Source organism: Lissotriton vulgaris, chromosome 9 (assembly GCF_964263255.1).
Source record: "Lissotriton vulgaris chromosome 9, aLisVul1.2, whole genome shotgun sequence".
In the NCBI taxonomy this organism is placed as follows: domain Eukaryota; kingdom Metazoa; phylum Chordata; class Amphibia; order Caudata; family Salamandridae; genus Lissotriton; species Lissotriton vulgaris.
In genome coordinates, this window is record NC_141697.1 from 345,568,508 (window position 1) to 345,584,899 (window position 16,392).

The window sequence follows — 16,392 nt, forward strand, 5'->3', positions numbered from 1 at the left end:
GACTAGTTGTTCTGCTGGGCCCCTCTGCGTTGACGTGACACCAGTCTTCCACCCACTGAGAAGATTCGATACTGCTCCTGCTCCTGCCTCACATCTTTGACATCAGTCCTTAAAGTTCCATTGACATCATAGTTTGCTCTGCACACTTCTTCAGGGTCAGAACTCACAAGGATCGCTGTTCCTGGGGTCCGTCAACCACACCGGCATCTGTTTGTCCTCCCCACAAGCATTTCCAAAGTCCCACTACAGTGCACAGAGAATTTCAGAGTCCTCCACATCCGCAAGATGAAAGGCATGCCATTCCAAAGTCGAAATCCTCATTCCTCTTGTTCCCACTACAATTGTCATGTAGGTTTGTTACAAATGTAAGGGTTAGTGGTAATCCTTTCCAGGCCACTCATCGCCAGTGTTAAGTTGTAAAGATGACACAGCTTCTGGTTGACTTTTAAAGTATTTATTAAATACCACCAACCCTTCCAGGCAGCGATCAACTCCCAACTGCCTGTACAAACCTACAAACCCCAGAAGCCTCAGATGGGTAGACCTTTACCACATCACACTATGGCTTGGTTGAGATTACACCCACAGCAGCTGGACCATGTTAGTACAAGTTATAGAACCATTCTAAAGGGCTGGGAGAGGAGGGGTCCCTACCACCTCTCATCATGCAGTAGACCATCCACAATGTTCCAAGTTCCCTGCTACTCTGCTGGGGCATTTCTGACAAAAGTGATTACTGGATGCATTAAATAATACCAAACTCGTAACTGATTGAGCTATACACATAAAATGTTCCATCTGACACTGAGAATACCGTATTTGCTGCCTTCTTTCTGTAAAGGTTTCTGTGATTAACTCTGATCTTGCCTGTACTAACTCCTTATACTTCAGACTGTCCAAAGCACTACTCCGAAACATTCAGATTGTCCAGAAAAGGAAAGGAAGATGGCTCCAGGACCTCATAAGCAGACAAAGTCTCTGAGATCACAGTAGGACTGCATGGAATTAGGATTGAGGACTGGACCATTTTAAAATCCTTTTGCTTGTTATAGAAATGCCCTCAGGGCCTGGCCTCCTCCAACCCAAAGTACCCAATCCATTAGGAAGGTGATATCCTCTAACAAAATTTGGCTCAGACCTGTGCTATTCTGGATTCTACCATGTGGAGAAAGAAAAATGTTTAGTCTATTAATAACGTTGCTTAGGAAGAAAACCTTTTTTTCCCCAAAAATATTTTAATTAATTTCACAACAAATAACCCTTTACATTATCTACTGACTGTAGGATTGATATCCGCAATCATAACTCAATATCCACCCACCTAAATGTGTTCACCTTCAATACCTAGAATTATGCACTGTACCCCATCCAGTTTTCCCCTTTTAACCAACCTTCTATGGACTTTTGCTCAGCTCAGTCATTCCGCTGCGGCAGGCGTGGTGGCAGTTGAGCCGCATAACTGCTGTCTCTCATTCACTTCTTCCCCCACCACTCCTCTACGACCTCCCACTTTCTCAAATTTGCATGGACATACCTGGGCCTTTAATACCGACTCCTCTGACCTCATGCACCAATTCAGGTTTGACTCCCACTCTGCCACTGTCGGAGGTAACATCATCCCCCAGTAGCGGGTTTGTCTCGTCTAGCCGCCATCAGGGCTACATTACAAACGAGTTGCTTGTACCTGTCAAGGGTTTGTTCACCCCATATGCCCAGCATCACCAATATGGGGTTTAGCTCCAGGTCACTCCTGACAACTACCGACAACAGGTGCTAGTTCTTTTAGATCTTTTCGCAGTACTCACAGATTTTTGGGCAGCCCCGTCTAACGTGAAGAACAGGCCACTACGAGGGTGAGAGGTGAGGACGCGGGACTGAGGGAAGGAGGTGAGGAACGGAATAGCTGAAACGTTGCCCCTTCCCCCTCCCCGCCATTTTGTCACGCAGGGCCGGGATACTGGGCCCCCGCCACTAAATCTTCCACTGCGGATGGTTGCTAAGTGCTGCAGCTCCTGCTGGCACATGGTGGATGCCTGATTGCACTGTGTCTGCGCTCAGGGTATTGCTGCTTTTGGGGGCGTGCCCTCAACTGGCGATGTGCTTTGGAGATGAGGTGTGATTGCCCCTACATTGGTCAGTGCACACTGTGACTACACCACGGAGCGGCGTGGCCGGGACTACAGAGAGAGGCCTATCTTGATCATCATAGCGCCAAGACCTCTCGAGTCACTAGTCACCAGACCGGGTGGGAGCTGCAGGGTGGTGACCACACTGATACGCAGGAGTGAGCTGAAATGGGATTGGCGAATAGAGTACCCCTCTGGACTTGGTTTCTACCCCAGTGAGGTGAGTTCACCATGGGCAAGGGCGACAGAACCCAGACCAAGTTGACATTTGACCAACGTTGGACGAAGGAGCCGGAGGCCCAGGCACCCGACCCATCACCACGGGGTGGCACCCCTGAGGGCTCACTATGTGCGGACATAAGAGAAATGCTGGTGTCCATGGAGTAAGGCCTACAGGACAGCATGGCATCCATTGGCTCCAAAATCAATGCCCTCACGTACCGGATGGATCGTATGTCAGAACGGGTGGACAAACACGCGGAACGGCTGGACATGTCTGAGAGGCGTCTCACGGAAGTGGAGGAAGCCCAAACGGAGTGGGACATAGACCGCAAACAGTTTAGTAGACTACTCCAGGTAATCCAGGATAAATCGGAGGACTTGGAAGCCCGCTCGAGGCGCTCGAACATTCGCATTACGGGAGTATCGGAGACAATGCAAACCGGGAAAATTGAACTCTTTGTGGAGAAACTCCTCATTACCATTTTGGGAGAAGACGTTTTCTCGCCGATGTTTATTGTGGAAAGGGCTCACCGCACGCTGGGGCCTCGGCCTCGCCCGGGGGCACCCCCCACGACCAATAATAGCAAAACTATTGAACTACAGGGACAGAGATAAAGCGTTGTGGGTGGCTAGAGACAAAGGGAAACTGCAGTACGAAGGCATGGACATCTCCTTATATCCCAACTTTACTGCGAAAGTCCAAGAGGAAAGACGGCACTTTGCCCCGTACAAGAAGCAACTTCGTGAACTAGGGCTGGACTACGCAAAACTGCTCATTAATAGACAGGGTCACTCACATTATTTCACGGACCCTAGGGAACTTCAGAAATCCTTAAAGGAATGGGCCAAGGAACGGAGGAACACCCCGAGAGGTCAAGATGGAGAACAAGAAGGGGCCTCCCAACTGGATGAGCAGGACGAGTGAGACTGAGACTACTTGGGCCTTCTCACTGTCTGTCGGCGGTGCTGAATGTGGGAATGTATGCTGAGTCCCCTACTGCAGTGGCCTGAGAATGGTTCAGTACCAACTTATGGACCCTAAGGGCAAGCACCCAGTGACAGTACTGCCAAGGCTGGGTGAGATCATTTCAGTATATTTGTGTTCCACAACGGAAATGTTAAACTAATTATTAGGATGCGACCTTGGTTGCGGAGTATACGCTATTGCACGTAATGGGTGAACCTTAATAATGTTGAATTGACTGTAGAGATGACGAGGAGATGCACATGGGATGCCTCTGGAGTAAGGCTGTTGACTCATGTTGATGAACATTGGAGGGGTAATGGTGCAGGGGCGGTGCTGAAATGTACAATGCTGAAGCATGGTCATTTGTTCTTTTTGCTAACCTCCGCCCTCGTGCTGTTAGCTCATATGGTCCTAATGGGGGCCGATTTGGGGATTGTTAAGGGGAATTGCAGGGGGGGAGGTGGGGGGGAGCGAAGGGGGAGGGACATGGGGAAGGGAGGAGGGGGGATGTTTCTATCATGCTAGGCCATGTTGGGGTTGGTCTGCTGTGGGTGGAGGGAGGGGGATTCATGGGACAAGGGGGAAGTTATTGTTTGGATGTTTTTTCACGAAATACATTGCCTCAGGGGGCACAGAGTGCTTGCTACGGTCTACTGAATGTTCATGATATAGCCAACCTTGCACTCCTGACTTCACGCTTAGAATTCATGACACACCCTCATGGCTGATGTAACTAGAATGCAGATGAACGAACGGCCCTTCTCGCTAAGTGCCCTCACATGGAATGTTAGGGGGCTGAACGACTATAGAAAACTTAGAAAAGTGTTAGGCTACCTTAGACGCCACAATATTGATGTAGCACTCTTGCAGGAGACGCACTTACCACTCACGAGTAGAATGCTGCACACCAGGGGCCTCACAGGGCGTATAGCAGCAGCTGGATTCACCACACATGCGAGGGAGGTTATCACATGGGTGAACCCAAAAACAAACATCCAGATACAGACGTTGGGAGCGGACACTGAGGGCAGGTATGTTATAGCGTCCTGTAAGGGTCTGGGGATGGACCTGCTAGTGGTCAATACTCATGGCCCCAACTATAACTCCCCCGAATTCTTTGACACACTGGCCAGTGAGATAGCTAGGCACGGCAACCCACATGTACTGTGGGGAGGGGACTTTAATTTAACGCTTAACCCGGACATAGATAGATCATCGGGCCCCCCCCCCCGTAGACCCTCGGCAGCCGCACAATCGCTCACAGCAAAGTTAATAATGTTAGATATGGATGACGTGTGGAGGAGTAGAAACGTAGGGAGGGGGGGCTTCACACACTATTCCGCATTCCACGAAATACACACGAGAATAGACTACTGGTTTGCCACTGCGGGGATCAATCGCTCTGTCAGGCAGTGCAAGGTGCTTCCGCGCACACTCTCGGATCACTCCCTGGTACTAATAACCCTGGAAACCCCTGCGAAAAGGTTTGCTCCATTCACGAGGCGCTTCCCGCCTTACTCCCTCCTGGACCCGATTTTCTGTGGGGAGCTAGCAGAAGCGCTTGATGTGTTCTTTGAGAAGAATGTGGGTTCAGTGGAGGACTTCCAAACAATTTGGGAGGCGTTTAAGGTCTATATATGGGGCATAGCGATGTCTAAGCACTCTGGTGTCCTGAAGGCGACAAGGACCAAACTGGCTGAGCTGGAACAACAGCTGCAGGCGCTAGAGGGACAAAGACGCTCTAGATCAGACGAGACAGTAGAGGGGGAGATTAAGCGCCTTCTGGTGGAATACCATGAGGCAGTGGACAGGGAGGTCCAGCATCTAGGCAAGTATACCACGGCCCGAACATATGGCGAGGGAGAACGGCCATGATCAGTATTGGCTAATATTATCAAGGGTCGCAGGGGAAAGGTGCAAATTTCAGAACTGAGAAACGCAGACGGAGATAGGGTGACGGACGAGGCGGAAATAGCCGCAGTCTTCAGAGACTACTATTCGGAGCTGTACTCTTCCAAAAGTGGCGACATGTCAGCCGAGATTCTAGATTATCTGGAACATATAAAGCTCCCGTTCCTCCCGAATTCCGATCGGGAATTCCTCATGTGCCCTATACAATTGGACAAAATTAGAGATGCACTGGCCACTATGAGATCAGGCAGCACGCCAGGTATAGGTGGACTATTGGTCGACTTTTATAAAACTTTTCAAGACCAACTTCTGCCGCACATGCATGCGCTTCTGGAGGACATCTGTGTCCAGGGCAGCATGCCTAGCTCTATGAGGGAGGCGATGATTGTCACTATTCTAAAACCAGGTAAGCCGCATGACGACTGTGGTTCATACCGCCCTCTATCTTTGTTAAACGTGGACACCAAATTATACCCGAAAGTCCTGGCAACTAGACTGGCGTTGCTGGCCCCTGACTTAGTGGCCCCGGAACAAGCGGGACTCATACCATCCAGAAATCTGACTTACAACATCAGGACAGTGTTAGGGACCATCCAACACGTCAAGCAGGACGTACCGGCGGTGGCGCTTTTCCTGGATATGGAGAAGGCGTTCGACTCCGTAGAATGGCCTTTCCTCCTTCTGGTGCTACGGCGTATGGGACTTGGCGAACCTTTAATTCAAATGGTGGGCGCGCTTTATGACGGTCCTTCAGCAAGGGTGCGTGTGGAAAACGCGATCTCTCAACCTCTATACATAGGCAGGGGTACCCGTCAGGGATGCCCATTATCCCCTTTGTTATACGCTCTAGCAGCTGAACCACTGACTTGTGCGCTGAGAGAGTATCATTGCCATCAGGGCATTCGCTTCCCCACGTACAAAATAGTTGTGTCCAAGTACGCGGATGATACGTTATTATACGCACATGACCCTGCTACCACACTACCCCCACTTCTAAGAGAGGTGGTGCGCTTTGGCGCGTTATCAGGTCTCAAGGTAAACTGGGCAAAATCGGTAGTGCTGCCCCTAACTCCGGTGACCAAACAAGTGGAGACCGAGTTCCCTGTCCAGTGGACTGAGGACCCAATCAGGTACTTGGGGATTCAGATCAACACAGATCCGGACCTGCTCATAAGCCAGAACTACAGGAGGGCGGTCAGTAGGCTTGAGGACGATGTAGAGATTTGGAGTAAACTGTCTCTTACCTTAATGGGACGTATAGCCATTATGAAGATGGTGGTGCTGCCGAGGTTCTTGTTCCTTTTTAACGATCTGCCTATAGTGCTCTCCAAGGCCTTCTTTCAATGCCTGACGAGCCTTATGATAAACTTGGCGTAGGCGAGGAAACAGCCGAGGGTTAAATGGACAACGCTCACCCTGCCGTACAGCATGGGGGGCCTGGCAGCGCCGGACCTTGAATTGTACTGCAATCCCACCTACATACCTGGGTTCATGGCGACTGTCGGATCCCGCATGTCCAGATGGAGCGCCTATTTGCGCACCCGCTGCAACTCCCAGCCACGGTCTGCAAGCCGCAGGACCGTCAAACGGGAATAATGGATTCCATCTCATCCACCAATCACGCTTGGCACTCTCTCCTGCTCCGCCAGGGAGGAGTCACGCTATACTCGCCGGAGATGCCGATGGAATGGATGCTATGGCTCCCGTCCATGGCTGAAAGAGCAGCCATAAAGGAACTAGCGAAACTGGGGCTAAGTAGAGCGGGCGACCTATTCCAGGACGGGGTAGTCAAAACCTGGGAACAAGTGCGGGGAGATGGAGGTGAACCTCCGCTGCTCCAACGATTCCACTTTCATAGAACCCGGAGTGCCCTTATGGAGATACTGGGCCCAGACACGGCGGAGCCTCCGGATGTCCCTGAACTGACATATGTAATTAAACGCAAGAGCCTAAAAAGCTCCTAACAAACATTTACAGTATAGCCAGGTCACATGGTGTGCACCAACTTATGAAAGCCAGGTTGGACTGGCAGAGGGACCTAGAAGTCACGCTGGATGATGCGACATGGCGTTATTGCTGTGAGAGTACGCGGCGCATCTCTCTGAATGGGAAGCATCAGCTCATACACTACAAGTTCCTTAAAAGGGTGTACTACTCCCCGGAGAGGCTCCACAGATATGGGCTACGAACAGAGGCGAACTGCGAACGGTGCCATGCGGCGGACGCCGACTTCCTAGATTTAGCGTGGGGTTGCCTGGGCATACAGGCGTTCTGGCGCGAAGTGTTTGCGGAAATGAGCAAAATACTGGAAGTTGACTTGGACACAGATCCGGGCATAGCACTCATAGGCAACTCCAGGAGGCTCCCGGGTGTGATACGCAGGTTCACAGACATGGGGATGCTAATGGCCAGGAGAGTAGTGGCACAGTGCTGGATGAGAGGTCCTTTACCAACTAAGGCTAGATGGGCGCGGGATATGCTGTACTGTAGCACACAGACGGAGACGTATAGCGAATTACTACCTCCGACAAGTTGCCCAAAAAACTTCTGGGCCCTATACCAGACTTACCTGCAAGGACAGCAGAGTGTGCACGTAAGCACCGCAGATACTGTTTCCCAGGGATAAGAGACGAAGGCCACAATTGACACTACACTATGAGCCTGAGACGAAGTGATGGGACGGGAATGGATAGGGGAGTGCTACAATTGGAGAGGATAGAGGGGGCGAGCAAACAGAGTGAGGGGCGAATTGGCGAGGTGACACTATTGGTAACACACTGCAAGCACTGCCAAGTTTAGACATAGCATATGGCTAGATGGATAGATAGCCTGAACGTGACAGGGGTACGTTTCCCTAGGGAATACACGTGAAGAGGCGTGAGGGATCGGGAGACAGGTTAGGCTACCACACTTACGGACAATTAGGAGTAGCGAGGGAGGTCCCTCTGAGGCTGGGGTGGGGGGGAGGGATGTTGGCGGCACTATTGGGTCTATATTAGTTTATTTTGACACAAGCCTTCAGGAATTGTTGGTAGTCGGATAGGGTGCACAGTGGAGAAGCAGTGGGTGACACAGAGGGAGGAAAGATAAAAATGCACACGTAAAATGCAACCGGCAATGCTGGGGATTGCAACTGATTGTTGACCAACTATCCTCTGAGGTACGCCGCCGGAGCCCCGGGTTGTAGGCCGACGGGCTGTGTAATATAAGATCTAGTTTTGCCTGATATGCTGCGATGCGGCCGGCCCGAGAGGTTGTAGGCCTGAAGCTGTGTCAACTGAGTTTGTGCAATAAAAAAAAAATGTAATAACGAATTACAGGTTGGTGTACAAAAGTACAAAGGGAGAATACCCAGGGTGTTTAAGGCACTGTATTATCTATTAAGGGACCATGGTTTAGTAGATGCCTGGGACTCTCTCCGAGCGCCTGCGCCTGGGTTTGTGTTCTACTCTCATCCCCATCAGAAGTTAGTACGTCTCGATTACTTTTATATATCTTTCGCACTACTTGCAGGTGCACAGATGAATATATAATTTCCAGAGTTACCTCCGATCATGCACCAATAGTCTTGAAAATCCCCTCACTTCTTTTAGATAGAACCCCAAGTACTTTTTCATTTGATAGGAAGCTTTTGTTTGATAGCGTTTTTAGAGATCACATGTAGGAATGGATTTTTTTCATAATAATAGGCACTCTACATCCGTTGCGGTTCTTTCGGATACTGTTAAAGCTTGTTTAGGTGGGGAATTCCTGAGCTTTGGGTTGTATCATCAAAAGAAAGCAAAATTAGAATTACAGGAATTGTATACTAAATTGAAAGTCACGGAAGAAAAACTTGCTCAAGGGATATCGCTTCACAATAATATTGCTGATTTAACAAACTAAGGCGGCTAGATGCTGGTGCAGCACAAACTGGGCAAGCACCACAGTCCTGGGATGAAGCCAGTATTGTGGTATTTAGGAACAAGGAAAAACCGCCAGAGCTCCCGGGTTCTTACAGACCGATTTTACTTTTCAAATGTAATGGGAAACTGTATGCTAACATTTTGGCAGATTGGTTGGCATGGGTCATTTCCTCACTGGTTTCCTTACAGCAACATGGCTTTATTCCTGGTCGAGGGATGGCATCCCATATTAACAAAGTAGTGACTTTATTTGATATTGCCCCAGTGGGATCTAGGGATCTAGGGTCGAATTTACTTGACACGGAAAAAGCATTCGATCGCGCCTGGGATTATTTGTAGGGCATTTTGTATCGGATGGGATTTGGCAGGGTTTTATTCAAGCTATACAGGTATTATATCGATACCCTGTGGCTAGGATTTGCTCTATAGGGCTAGTATCGGATCCTATAAAAATATCTAGAGTAACACGACAGGGGTGTCCTAGCTCTCCCCTGTTGTTTGCCTTATATATTAACCTCTTTGTAAAATGCTGGAAAAAAGTATCTTGGTGAAACCTTTTACTGTTCAGGGAATTCATTCGCTTATGCTGACGATATAGCCATCATCACATCGAACCCGGTTATAGCTATACCGGAGGTGGAGCGTTTGGCACAAGAATTTGGTGATATATTCGTCAATAAGTTGAATATAACGAAATCGCAAATTTTGTGTACAAATATTAGTATGCCTAATGATTCAAGAGTGGTAAGTGAAGCTACATATTTAGGGATCAAGATCCGGGCTTCTATGAAAGAGTTGGTCGAGGCTAACTGGGGGGCTATTATTGGTAGTGTCAAACAATCTTTAGAAAGATGGGAGTGCCTTCACCTTTCATTCGTGGGTTAGGGTCAACATCCTGAATATGAATATACTCCCTAGAGTTCTGTACTTTTTTTAGATCAGTTCCCCTAGAAGTGTCACATGCCCAATTACAACATTTACAGGCACTCTGTGCTAAATTTCTGTGGGCTCCGGGAAAACCAAGATATGCCTCATGATTTATGACTCTTCCAAGAGAGAGAGGTGGTTGGTCGGTCCACGATTTTACATTTTATTATTATGCCTGTCTTTTATCCAATATGCGGATATTATTGGCGGGAAAAGAGGACAGCATTCTAGCAGAAACCCCGTCAATCTACCACATGCTATTAGGAGCAGAGGTTAAGAACTGCCTGTTTAAAAAACTAGTCGGTAGCTACTACAAAAGAACACATTTTAAAATCTTAGAGGCTGTTTTTAAGGTATGGAAAATTATTCTAATTTTTTTTTGCCTGGAGGGTTAACATTTTATACACCCATCAATGCCTCAGGGATACTTCCAGCGATTTTTGGGACCACGTGGCAATAAGCTGGAAAAGTAAGGGTATTTCACAAATTAGAGATTTTTTTACGAGGTAGGAGGGCTGTATCCTTCCTTCTCGGAGTTTGCAACGAAATATAATGTACCCAAGACTCTGTTTTTAAAATGTTGGCAGATTCTGGAATTTTTGGGTAAACAGAATATAGTGTCAACACTGCATAAACTCATAGAGGCCATTAAGCGTCAGGAGAAAATAGGGGCTCAATAAAAAATCTTTTTAACTTCTAGGACAGATCTGGAGAAGCATAATTCTAAATGGGCCAACGGTTTGGGAGCAGACAGTCTTCCTGGAGAAATCTATCGTAATAGCGGGCGAAGTTTATTTATCTGAGAAACTTAAGGCTCAATATTATAAAACTATGTTTAATCTTTTATCTTTCCCCAGCAAAAATGTTGAAGTGGGGGGGTAGGAACGATGGAAGATGCTTTCGGTGTGGTACTGAAAATTCCATTAGTCTTCATATCTTTTATTCCTGTGGTGAAATGGCTACATATATCGATCACATTGAAAAGTTTTTAACAGGTATTACTAGCATGGCCATTAACATTTCAGCTTCTATGCTGTTACTTGGGATTGGTGAAGATGTAGAGCGAGGGAGGCCTTTGTATAAGTATCCCTATTTACTCTTAATGGCCATGGCTGTAGCAAGGATTTGTTTAGCCTCCTCGTGGTTGCAGCCTAAAGCACCAACTTTTAAAATGTGGCGAGCCAGAGTTTATACTATATTTAATTTAGAGTTTAATATGTATTCCTCTAAAGGGCCTAGGAAACGGAAAATGGGTGTTTATGTCTGGGGGCCATTTTTTGATCATGTGAATATGATTTCTGTAAAATAATTATATTTAGGTCTTTTAGTATTCTTCCTGATGTCTTGTATACTGTGAAGTTTTATTTTTTCCATGTGATACTGTCGATTAATAATAAAAATAAAAATAAATGTAAAAAGGAAAGTATACCTACTTATTTTGTCACATATAGCATAGATTTGAGGGGTTTCACAATTGGGTATTTCACACACTTCTAGTACTCCACAGGGAAGCAATTTGATCATGGGCATTTCCTACTTTTTAACTGGAATATTGCTTCAGAGAGTTCACACTCTGTTGTCTCCGCCTTCAGGGCAGTTCTCACTTCTACCCCAAGTGTCTGAACTGGGAGATCTCTAATGAATCTTTCCAAGCTTCCCAGGTTAGCCTCATCTCTCAACAGGTACATCTGCGTCAAGTATTCAGCATAGGTTTTTCAATGCTTTCCAATGTTTCATCCAGCGTTATGTCCTGTACCCTGTGAACCCACCATTGCCCCTCTTTCCTCTAAGCCAGTCACGCCAACAATTTCCCAGTCTTATTGTCTACTTCATACAGTCGGTTTGCTTTTGGGGATACTGTGCTCTCTCCTCTTGGGTTACCTGGGATCTATACTCCTCTCAGAGCAGCTCGATCCGATGTGCCAGAGGTGCCATGGGGAAACTATGTATTCAGTCTCTCATTTCACAATCTGTTCCTCTAATTATCAAACATATCCTCTCTCTCTTTCCTTTTTACTGCCAAGTGTGCTATTAAGTGCTAAGTCACAACTGTTTTATAGGTTTCCCATAAATCGACAGTGGAGCCCACTGACCCTTTGTTTTACAAAAACTGGAAGTCTGTGACTTCCCCTATTAAGCGCCCTGTATGGCAGTCTGTTAGTTCCCAGGGGCCAGTTTCCAGCCCACATTCACCTGTGTCTGTGCTGTCTGAAGGGTCACCGCCACGGGGAGTGGTCCCAGATGCCCTTCGGCAAGTAGTCTGTTTTTTTATGTCCCCTTCCCTGTGATTCGGCACCACTATGTAATCCAACCTGAACATAGAGAGCATGGAGTTGGGGGCATACGAGCATTGACGCTTCCTGGGGTGTGTTTGCCTCCACAAATACGTATGTCCATTGTCTTCGGAAAGGTACATAGGCGAGTATCCGGTCTGGGTTTTGTGCTGGACATGGTTACCCTGTTTAACTCACCCTGCAGTATTAGGTTTAGGTCTCACCCCACTATTCATAAGGATTCAGGGACTTCTGCTATCCATCCTCCCAATTTGTCTAGCCCCATTGACTGTAGGCCAGGGTGAGGTTCCAGGAAGCCACTGCTAGATTAATACCATTCTATTGGCCACTCACTACCATGCATTGCATTGTATTGTAATTGCATTTATATAGCGCTTACTACCCATGACGAGGCGTCAAATCGCTTTTTCGGCGGGTAGGACCCTACTCCGGGACCCATAGAGGATTAGTGTTGAATTAGTATAGTGAAACATGCAAGTACATTTTAAGTGGTGGATAGGTTAGTCATTTATTTGGATTTAGAATGATAGTAGAAGGATAGAGGAGTACAAAGGTTTGCATTTATTTATCGCTTGTTGACGCACGCTGTTCAGGAAGCCTATAAAGGATTAGTGGTGAATTAATATGGTGAAATATGAGGTAATTTCAGTGGTGGATATTAGTCTGTTACTTGGAGTGAGAAGGATAGCAGATGGATAAAAGGGGAAGAAAGATTTGCATTCATATAGCACTTGTTACCCCTGATGGGTGTTGAAGCGCTTTTCTGGCGAGTAGCACGCCACTCCGGAACCCATAAAGTATTAGTGTTGAAAATTAGTATAGTATAAATATGAAGTAAATTGAGTGATAGATATCTTATTCAGTTATTTGGGCAGTATTTTAGTATAGTTGAATATGGAATTTGAGAAGTGAACATGTTAGTCTGTTAATTTCGATTGAAAAGGATAGTGGAGGGATAAAAGAGTGAATGATTTTTCTTTTAGGTCTTAGCAGTAGGAAGAGGCTTTTGGATGAGTAAAAAGAAGTTTTGGAGGGGAGGAGTCAGAGGGGAGAGTTTAGAAAGGTTTGTTTTAGGGGATTGGTGTAGTAAAAAGAGGTGTCAGATGATGCAAGGAGGGGTAGAGCAGGAGAGAGCCTAGAAAGGGTTATTTTGGCGAGCATAGTAGTGGTATGGGGTTTGGGATAAATGAGAGAGTGGATGTAGAGGATATATTGATAGATGTATAGGATGAGAGATAGGGTAGTGCATTGGAAGGACTAGTAGAAAGAAGTTTGAGATGAGTCAGAAGGTTGGGCTAGAAGATATATTGAGCCAAGTATAGGCTGAGAAATAGGCTAGTGTATTGGAAATGCTAAATTAGAAGAAAGTAATAAATATATTGATCCATAAGTACATTGAAAGTATATAGATACATAAAGGAAGTAAGTATATTTAGATTAAATATATTGATAGAGGCATAGGACGAGAAATAGGGTAGTGCATTGGGTATGCTTTTTCAAGAGAAAAGTAACAGGCACACAGATTCAAGTACATGGAAGGTACATAGATGCACAATGGAAGTATGTACATGTAGACCAAAGATGATTTTTATGTATTGACTAATATTAATATTATTATTTTTTTCTTTTCTCTTAACAACATAATTATTTTACATGTTTTATAAAGTAATACACAAAGATAGGTACATATCTATAGTGAAAACAAATGCTTATATACAGAGGGATATGCTGTAAACTTCTGTTTCCGTATGGTGCTTATGTGGGGAAGAGCCAAATCTTGAGTAGTTTTCTGAAGATAAGGTGGTTGTCGGTGGATCTTATGCTGGGGGTAAAGAGTTCCATAGTTTGGCTGCTTGAACAGAGAAGGATGTGCCACCCATGTTTTTTTTCTTGTACGGTGAGATTTTGAGGCGAGATGCTCCTTTAGAGCAGAGGTTCCTTTGTTGAATGTGTTTGGTGATTTTATTCCTGATGAAGAGTGGTCATATTCCATGTATTGCTTTGTGGGTAATACAAAGCAGCTTGAACTTGGATCTTCTGGCAACCGGTAACCAATGCAGGGCTTTCAAGGCAGGGGAGATGTGGTCTTGTGGTTTGATATGCAAGAGTAGTCTAGCAGCTGAGTTCTAAATCTGTTGTAGTCTTTTCATGGTCGTTGAAGGTGATCCGTGGTAGAGGCTATTAGCGTAATCGAGTTTGGATAGAACAAGGGAGATGGTAGCTTGGACCTTGTGCGGAAATCCCAAATGAGGGAAAATTTGTCGCAGCGTTTTTATAGTAGCAAAGCTTGATCTTGCTAGTTTATCCACTTGGGAATTCATCGACAGCTAGGAGTCCATGGTCATTCCGAGGTTTCTTACTTCCTTCGATACTTTAGGCAGTGATCCCAGTTCATTAGGCCATTTGCAAGTGGGTTGTAATTTTTCCAATCGCCACAGGTGAGTATTTCAGTTTTTGAAGCATTCAATTTGAGATGGCTCCAAGTCATCAACTGATCCACGGCTCTGATACAGCTGAAAATTGGGATTTTCCAATGTCTTTGGGGCATTCCAGTTGAAGGAGTATTTCCGTGTCATATGCATATTTGTAGCACGTGAGGTGAAATTTATTGATCAGTACTGGTAAAGGCTTCATGTAGATGCTGAAAAGCATGGGCGAGATGATAGAACCTTGAGGGACCCCTGCTTTTGTGGAGTACTGTATGGACGAGAATGGTGGGGTATGGATGACATTAGTTCTGTTTCGAAGGTGGGACGCGATCCAGTCTAGAGCAGTTCCCTCTATGCCGGCTTCATAAAGTCTTTGTTGCAGAGTGTCATGGTCAACAGTGTCAAAGGCAGCTGAGAGGTCCAAGAGGAGTAGCGCAGCAACCCCGTTGCGGTCAACTGTATTCTTTAGGTAATCCCAGATGGCAAGGAGGGCAGATTCAGTGCCTCTTTCCGGACGGAATCCTGTTTGGAAATCTGAAAGTATGTCATTCTCTTCAATGAATTGTGACATCTGGGCGAACGCTGCTCTTTCTATTAGTTTGCCCAGGAAAGGTCCATTTGTAATGGGTCTGTAGTTGTCAGGGTTCAGCAGGTCCAAGTTTGTTTTCTTCAGTAAAGGGCGTATGTATGACTTTTTGAGTTCTTCTGGAAATATTCCAGTAGTTAAGGAATCGTTGATGATTCTTCTTACTAGAATGGCAGCAGAGGTTGTTAAAAGAATTGTCTTGAAAGTTTGTGGCGGATAGGGGTCAGTAGGGCTGCCGGCAGGCCTGCTTGCTTTGACCAGGTCCATAAATTCATCGTGTGAGATGCCATGGTTAAAAACCCCACACTTATTACCCACCAGGTGCGTTTCCTGAAGTAAGACTAGATCTGGGTTATGCCTGCTCAAACACTTAGCAGCAATCCTTTGCTTAAATTTGCTGCCCAGTCCATTAACTTCCCAGTAGAACAGAAGGAAGGCTATCACCCTCCCACCCCCATATCGGTGTGTCAGGGTACTTGAGATGTATGTTGTACTTGTGCTCCTCCTTTTTCCACATGGGGCAGTAGTGTCTGTGCATGGACTATCTTGTGGACCTCAATCCTCCCTCCCTTCTTTCTAACTCCCCCTCCCCACATCCTCACACTGCAGGTTCAAAACTACCCTCCACTACAATGGCCTACGTGTCTGTTGCCCTTTTACACCAAGCATATAATGTATGAACATGCTAAGACAATACTGTACGTCTATCATAGGCAGGGCACGGCTTGTGAAGGTAAGTTAGTCTGCTGCAGCCGTCCAAATGGAACTCACCCGAGTGACCCTGCCGTCCTGCCCAGGGCATGCAGACACTGTGTCAGCACCTCAGATGATCTCCTCAACTGTCATCTGGGTAATCACAGTCGGGGATGGCTCCTCTCAGTTTCCACCCTGTTTTGAATCCACCTCATCGGACCTTTAGTCTCTGCTGCCAGGGCCTCCCACCTGTTGGCGACCACTAGGATCTGTCCCTGTTAATTGTCTGGCACCACTTTTGCCCTTTACTATTCCACCTTCAGTGGGGGATG